Source organism: Hemiscyllium ocellatum, unplaced genomic scaffold (assembly GCF_020745735.1).
Source record: "Hemiscyllium ocellatum isolate sHemOce1 unplaced genomic scaffold, sHemOce1.pat.X.cur. scaffold_415_pat_ctg1, whole genome shotgun sequence".
Lineage (NCBI taxonomy): Eukaryota > Metazoa > Chordata > Chondrichthyes > Orectolobiformes > Hemiscylliidae > Hemiscyllium > Hemiscyllium ocellatum.
This window is the reverse complement of record NW_026868960.1, coordinates 414,577-423,372: the sequence shown is the minus strand read 5'-3', so window position 1 is coordinate 423,372 and position 8,796 is coordinate 414,577.

The following is an 8,796-nucleotide window of genomic DNA, read 5'->3' as shown; positions in this document are numbered from 1 at the left end:
GGCAGAGGAATTGGGAATGTGGGATGGAATCTTTGCAGCAGGTAGGGCTATGGGACTCGGTTGGTTTGGGAAAGGGGGTCCTGTGGAAATGTTCAGGTAGCTATGGGACTTCGTAAAAATGTCATTGTCAAGTCAGTCGTCATTAATGGAGATGGAGAGGTCCAGGAAGGGGAGACAGGTGTCAGAGACGGTTCAGGTAAATTTAAGGTCAGGGTGGAATTTGTTGTTTAAGTTGATGAATTGCTCAACATTCTCGCGAGAGCACGAGGTGGCGCCAATGCAGTCATCAATGGAGCGGAGGAAGAGGTGGGGAGTGCTGCCTGTGTAATTACGGAAGGTGGACTTTCTACGTAGCCAACAAAGTGACAGGATTAGCTGGGACACAAAAGGGTGCCCATTGCTACCTCTTTGGTCTGTAGGAAGTGCGAGGATTCGAAGGAAATATTGTTAAGGGTGAGGACCAGTTCAGCTAAACGAATGAGAGTGCCGGTGGAAGGGTACAGTTGGGTGCGTTGGGAGAGGAAAAAACGGAGGGTTTGGAGGCCCTGGTCATGGCAGATAGAGGTGTACAGTGATTTGATATCCATGATGAAGATGAGGCGTTGGGGGCCGGGGAAACGGAAGTCTTGGAGAAGGTGGAGGGCGTGGGTGATGTCTCGAATGTATATGGGGAGTTTCTGGACTAGGGAGGATAGGACAGTGTCGAGGTAGTTAGAGATGAGTTCAGTGGGGCTGGAGCATGCTGAAATAATGGGTCCGCCAGGGTGATCAGGCTTGTGGATCTTGGGAAGGAGGTAAAATCGGGCGGTGCGGGGTTCCTGGACTATGAGTTTGGAAGCTGTGGGTGGGAGATCTCCTCCTGAGGGGTTGAAGTTCTGTATGGTCTGGAAGATGATGGTTTGTTTTTGGGGTGTGCGGGCATGGTCGAGTGGGCGGTAGGATGGAGGTGTCTTCGAGTTTGCGTCTGGCTTCAGCAGTGTAAATGTCAATGCGCCAAACTATCACTGCACCCTCTTTATCTGCTGGCTTGATGGTGCGTTTTGGATTGGAGCAGGGAGTGTGAAGGGCTGTGCGTTGTGAGGTTGAGAGGTTGGAGTGGGGGAAGGGGTAGACAGGTTGAGATGATAAATGTCTTGGCAGCAGTTGGATATGAGGACATCGAGGGCCGGTAATAGGCCAGCACGCGGTGTCCAGGTGGATGGAGTGTGAAATAGGAGGATATCATTGATGCTACAAAACGACAAACCAAAGAAGTAGAGACTGCAAAGACAAACTGCTCCATGGTGTTCCTCCTAGCTCCCTTGATAATGGATCACGTGCGTTACATTAATGTGGTTTCTTGATGGTAAGGAGAAACACCGGATGGTTTGTGCGATGTCTCAAGGAAGCATCTTCCATCTCTGAGAAGACAGACTAATCTTCTGCACGGATGTCAGAAGTTTTTGATAATGGCCAACTCTATTAGTGTGTGGCTGCTGACAGGTTTGTGAACAACATGATGCTCAGTGCAGGGTCTCACTCCAACTGTACATTCAGGCGGTGAGAGTTTGTTCAGAGAATGAACAACCAACCAACATGGGTTCTCCACACAGATATGTAAGCTATCATCGAGTAATAGAGTTCAAAAGGCCCTTTAGCCAAACTGGCCCATTCCAACTAAAATGTTCATCCATGCTAACTCCATTCCCTGCATTTGGCCCCTATCGTTCTAAACGTTTCCGATCATAAATTTGTCCAAATGTGAAAATATGTATTGCGGGAAACACGTTATATTTCATAATATCAATGTTTTGTTTTGGAAATAATGAATGTTGGTTAATAGCACACAAGTTTTATTGCAATCACACTTTATGCTTTTGTCGCATCACAAGTTAGACACTCATTTCCTTCACAATCTCCCCATGGTACCATCACCGCATGGATTAGACTGGTGTAACACCTTGACACTGTCTCATTGTGGAAAGGAGATCATTCCTTAAAAAGGAGAGAAAATCTGTTCATACTGCCCCAAATACTGTCTCAATATCACTCTGCAACTTCTGTAAGGTGTCTTCACTCTTATATTTCCATCATTTTTCAAAGAAGGACAGCACACATTTACTGTGCTGATTATGTGCTGCTCCGTATGACTTCTGTCAGTGGCTCATGACCAAGGACATCCAGCTCCTTTTCACTGAGAACACTTCCCATCATATCGCCTTCTCAGAAATACAAAATGAGAAGGATGGTATGTTTTGCAAAATCATTTCATTGCCTTGCAAAGCGCAGTGCTTTAAGCACAGCCACGTCGACAGCACAGCACTATTGTCATGGAAATGGTTAAAGATGCTGAGGAGGTGATGGCTTCGCTGTGTTATCTCTGGAATATTAACCCAGGAACACAGGTGATGACCCAGACCCCGGGTTTGAATCTCCCCACAGCAAATGTTAGAATTGAATTCAAGAAAAAGTCAAAAATTGAGAATCAAATCAAACAATGAAACCACTGTATTTGTACGACCTGGCACACTCATGCCCTTCAGAGACGAAAATCTACCATCTTCACCGGGTTAGTCTAACATGTGACTCCAGATCCACAGCACTGTGGTTAACACACAATTGCAATTTGAAGTGGCAAAGCCAGCCACTCTGTTACATCAAAGTCTACCAAGAAATGAAACCGGGCGGATCTCAGCACTGACTAATTACAGCCCATGGACTGCAGTGCATCAGGAAGGCAGCTGACCAATACATTCTGAGGACAATGAGGAAAGTAAATTAATTACGGGCCCGGCATCTTACTAATGAATAAAGGAAAATGATCACACTCATGGAAGAGAGACAAAGGGACATAACTCACTTCAAACCGGGACTTTGATGTACACCTGAAAAGGGCATGAATTTCAATAATATGGGAACAGGAGAAAAATAAATAAGATTAATCTGGATTTTTATTTCCATTCCAGCTGATCATCAACAATCCCTTCGTTTCTTCCTCTCTATCGCTCTCTTTCTCTATCTATTCAACTCCCTCTTCTCCCCTTCACAACAGACATCCCTGTCACCAACATCAGTCACACTATTTCCCAGTTACGTTCAGTTTTTATGTATGGTCGTTGGACTCGAAATGTCACTTCTTTTTTTCACTCGACCTGAGGCTGTCAAATCTCTTCAGTTTCTCTGGCACTTCCTCGTTCATTTTGTTTCTGATGTCTAGAATCATTCTTTGCTTTTTTTTTCAACCTTTCCTGTTGTTATGACATGGGATATCTGCATCACTGTCAAGGGCAGCGCTTGTTGACCTCACTAAATTCCTTTTACTGTGAGGCCATTCCTAAAGGCAGATGGTCTGACATCAGTCTTAATCCAGACCAGATGATAATGCTGGATATCTTTAACAAATGACAACAGTGAAATAGATAAACTTATTAACGAAGTACTGGTGGGATTATATTAGTATAATTCGTTTTTATTTCCTGTTCCTATCATTTGAATTTAAGTTCTATCATTCTCTGAAATAAGATTTTAAACAGTGTCGATAGTGTAGTTACCTGGGCCACTGAATTACGTGGCCAGCGACATTACTACTCTGACAGAATGTCCCTGTCATGAATTTACTTTACATACAAGAACAAGATTGTGATAGAAATATTTGTAACGGAAAGAGTGATTAGAAGAGAACTGGAACCATAAAGTCTGAATTTTACCAAGGTATAGATAATAGTTTATTTAGCAACCGCAGTGACGTCAAGATGGGGTCTGGGAATATCATGGAGCTGGTCGTGGGTAGCTTTGGCGATGGAGAGAAAACCAAACATAAATCAATTCAGGGCAAATAGGTACTTCGGGATTGTAAACAGTCTTGTTCCCAGATGTTTGTAAGGGCGGGAGTGTGGGCGGTTCTGAAATTTGTGGAGAATTAATGGATTTGCATTTGAAACTGAAGACAAAAGTTTCGATCTTTACTAAATATAGATAATCGAAATATCACTGAAGTTCACCATTGCTTGTGGGATTAATAAATTGATAGAGATGGGGAGACTTACCAGGAACACCAACAATAGCGAGCATTGGATAGTAACCAGCCTGAATAATCAGCAGTACACCATATATCCGATCTGTTAATATGTGCCAATACCAGGAAACAAGGTAAAGACCATAGGATAAAGTCCTGTCCATTGTTCCAGCATTCCATTCTATTTTTCTTAGATTCTGAACCGCTGGTGCGACATTCCAGTCTACTGTTCTCAGATTCTGATCCATTGTTGGGACATTCCAGTCTATGGTTCTCAGATTCTGACCTCTCCTCTACCTGTCTCTGCTACAGCTGATCACTGTTAGTGTTGGAGGTGGTGCATCCGCAGCTATAACGGGATAAAGCATTGCAAGAAGCCCTTTACATATAGAAGAGGAAAATCAACCAGTAACATAATTCGGATCCATGGAGACTGACATCAATCCCAGTCACTGAACAAACAGATCCAGTTAACTCCTTTCAGCATGCTACCTTCAGTTCACAATAACAATTGGATTGAATTGAATGTTGACATCGCTGGCTAATTGTCATATCTTCCATCAGCAATTACTGTCGTGAAGTTAATTGTGAAGGAAAATGATGGATGGTTTCTTGTCGCAGGCTCGTTGCTTCGGCTGTGTTGTTCATTTGCAGTACTATAACTGCTGAACGCTCCACCATGACCACCCAACATAAACACATTGAAGATATTGTTAACATGCTGATTTCGTCTCGACTAGAACAGGTGCCTAGCAACAGATTTTCAGTGGGCATATTTGTCCTGAACATGCACAGGAAGTGCGGATCTGTCAGGACATTCCTCTCGTTGCTCTAATAAGACAATGTTGAATCTTCAACACACAATACGATTAAGCACTGTTTTCTGTAAACTCACGAACACCTTAATACACTTTATTGACTTCAAAGCAGTAAGAATTATATTTTTGGAATTCAGTCCAAAGCCAAATGTGGAATGTTGTCACAAAACCAGTCCTTGATTGTCCTTGATTTCTTTAAAGAGGCTCTAAGCGACCCAAGATTCTAATATGTCAGCATTTTCAAAGGTTGGTTGGTGCCCTTTTGTTTATAGCTAAAGATAATGCCTCATCCAGAAGCCTTTCATGTCTTTAAAAAGAAATCTATATAATCAAGAGGACGTGGCCAGCTCCCTAGCTGGACAGGTTGAATCAGTTCTGGGGTTGGTTGAGTCAGGGTCACTGGAAGCTCTCTGCCTCCTTCTGCGCTTCTGGCCTTATAACCTGTCAGCAGTTGTGTCAGTTAAACACTTTGTGCTAAGGGGTTTGTTCATTGGGATTGTTGCAAGTATTCTGGAACAGCATCCTTAAGTCAGAATAGCCTACTGGTTTCAGATATGATATGTTATTCAGGAATTCTATTTTTGGTTCCTTATGTTTCATTTGGTAAATTGGTAAATAAATGTTATGTATTTAAAACGCGGCAGTCTCACCAGCTAATTCACTCTGGGAATGTCAGCTATAAACTAACCTTCAACAAGCAGCAAAGTTATGGTCTGGGCTACCTGCTTAAAATGTTTTGAGGGGTTGGGTTTGGCCCATAACAGACTGGAGGCCCTTTGCAGTATTTAGATAAAGAGTGGCAGGTGTTAGTGTCTCTTACTTCGCGTGTTGATTGGCGAGTAAACAATGCTTCAGATAGCGATGGTTCTTGCAGGAACCAGGCTTGTTTTGGAGCTGGAAAAAGTGAGCTTGGGGGTTTTACAAAATGCACATAAGTCAAAGCAGAGAGAATTAGTAGACGAAGGGAATTGAAGCTACCTCCTAATGTGATGAAAGATGAGATGATTGCAGCAGTAGCTCAGCATTCCAATTTGCTGGAAACTCCATCAGGATCTGTAGAGGTGACTAATCTTCAATTGCAAATCAAACAGCTCGAGGGAGAAGCAGAAACGAATCGGTTTGAGCTACGATCAACATTAAAAGAGGAAGAAAGAGAACGAATAGGTTTAGCAGAGGAAAGAAAAAAAAAACAAATAGCTTTAGCAGGTGATAAAGGGAAAGGGAGAGCATTTGAGCTTCAGAGATGGACACTTAGAGAAAGTGGCTAAATATTTTCAGTGGCCAGTGACAATGTGGGTTTTGTTGACCCAAACAAAACTTGTAGGTAGAGCTAGTGAGGTATTCACAATACTATTAGAGGAGGGATCTGGGATGAATGAGGAGGGGTCATGTGCATATGTGCTTGTGCCAGAATCCTATAGACAATGTTTCAGGAACCTAAGGATGGATCCTGATCAAATTCAAGTTGAGTTTGAAAGGATCAAACAAAGTAATTTTGATAGATGGATAAGAGCTTTAAAAAGAGAGCAAACCTATGATGCTCTTCGAGAAACAATTAAATTGGAGGAGTTCAAAAATTCACTATGTGACATAGTGCAAACTCATTTGGAAGACTGGCCGCGGAAGTGGATAATGATCATGACGAGTGATTAATGATTTAAAAACTTGTTTTGACGTCCAGAATCAATTTCAGTCCATGATGGATAGAAACTGAGGCAAAGGAAAATCTTCACATAGAAAGGGAAAGGTAGATCTCGGTGAAGATCGAAATGATAACTTTCCACAGGGTAAAAAGAAAATAATTGAAGAAGACAAACGAATTAACAAGCTATGGTGTTTTCGTTGCAACAAATTAGGACACATGAAATCAACGTGTTGGTGAGTTCAGGAAAAAAATACAGACGCAGGAAAATGGGATAAGCCTATGAGTTTAGTAGGAGCGGTAACAGAAAACACAGTGGAAGCTAGAAACATGCATCAGAGTGTACAAATTGATCGGAGGTTTGTTAAGGAAGAAGTGACAGATCTGCTCAGAAAATATATCTGCAAAGTGAAAGTTTATTCACATAGGGCAGGTAAAGGGGATGCAATATTAAGGGACACTGTATCCTCTCAGTCTATGCTTCTGGAAGATGAGGAGATATGTACTCCTGAAGAACTATTTCCAGAAATTGTACAGATAAAGGGAATTCATCTTGAGGTAAAATGTGCAACATTTTGTAATGCGAGGATAACATATTCAGGAAAATGTGGAATAATTGTGGGAGGGGTATTGGACAAACTCTCAGCTCGAGGAATGTAATTTATCCTTGCAGAAAATATAGCTGATTCACCGGTAGGAGTCCTGCCGACTCTGGTTGAAGAGCCAATGTAGATGCAGGCAACTGAAGCAATGCAGGAGTCTTATCCTGGAAACTTTCCAGATTGTGGGGTAACAAATTCCCAGTGTCACCACTTGAAACAGGCAATATCAAAAATGTAAAGGTAAGGAAGCTTAAGTGGCATTAACAGAGAATTTTTTCCATCAGATAGTTGAGACAAAACAGGAGCAAGTAGGAGATCATGCATGTATTTTGAGTTCAGCTAAACTAATTGAGTCACAGCAGAAAGATAAAAGATTAAACCAGTTGCATCAAAAAGCATATAGGTTAGGAATTTTGAATGTATCCCTGAATGCCATTACCTAAAATGATGTCCAGTTAAGGAAATAGAGACAATCACATAGTCAAAGAAATGAGAAATGGGAAGAGATTCATCAAATCATTTTGCCAATGGTGTATAGAAAGGAGGTGATGCGAATCGTGCATGAGCTACCAACTAGAAGACACTTAGTAGTGACGAAAACACAGGGTGAAATACAAAGACATTTTACTGGCCTGGACTGCAACAGGATGCAGTTGAATTTTACCAGTCGTGTCATATAAGTCAGGTAATTGGAAAAAAAACAGGCGATAATAAAACCTGCACCTTTCTCAACTATTCTGGCATTTGAGGCACCTTTTACAAGAGTCTTAATTGTTGGGTTGTGCCCTGAACACACAAAAAATGTGGGCACTAGTATTTGTAAACAATAATGGATGCATCGACACGATTTCCAGAGGCAACCCCAAGATGCAATATCACAGCTAAAAGAATTGCAGAGGAATTACTCTTTTTTAAAATAGATAAGGACCACCAATAGAGCTACAGTGAGATTTAGGGTTCAAAGAACATATATAAATTATTCACGATAATGACTTAGGAATAAAGCAATTCAAATCTACTGCGTACCATCCAAAATTACAGGGAGCTCGATAAAGGTAACATTAATCATTACAGACCATGTTGAGGGTTTATGATCAGGATTATCCAGATGATTCGGTTGAGGAAGTTCCATTTGCGCTTTTTGTGATCATGGATGCACCAAGTTAACAGAGCAAATTCAATCTATTTGAATTAGTGTTTGAGCCATTAAAATTGATTAAGGAGAAAGTAGTAAATCAGAATTCAAAGGTCACACTTTTGTATTATGTCTCAATTTTTTGGGAACGATTAATAGCGCTGGGGAATTGGCTGGACAGCATTTAAAACTATTGCAGCAGGCATTAAAACAGGAAGCGGACAGGAAATTTAAAATGTGCAATTTTGCTGTCGGGGATAAGTTATTACTGTTGCTTACAGTGATAGGTGAACTGTGAAAAGCAAGGCTTAGTGGACCTTGTAAAATAAAAACGAGATTGAGAGGGGGTAATTACTTGATAAGGACTCCAGACAGAAAGTCATCTTGCAGTGTATGTCATGTGAATATGCTCAAAAGCTATTTTGACAAGAAAGCAAGGAAAACAAGGGGAGAAAGTGTTAATGAACATGGCGGTGCTTAAATAAAGTGGACAATGAGGTAGTTGTCAAAAATTTGGATAAATTATTGAGTTACTTTTCTGAGAAAAATTGTAATGACTAGAAAGAGTTATTACTATTACTTGGGAAGATAAGCAGAAATTAACT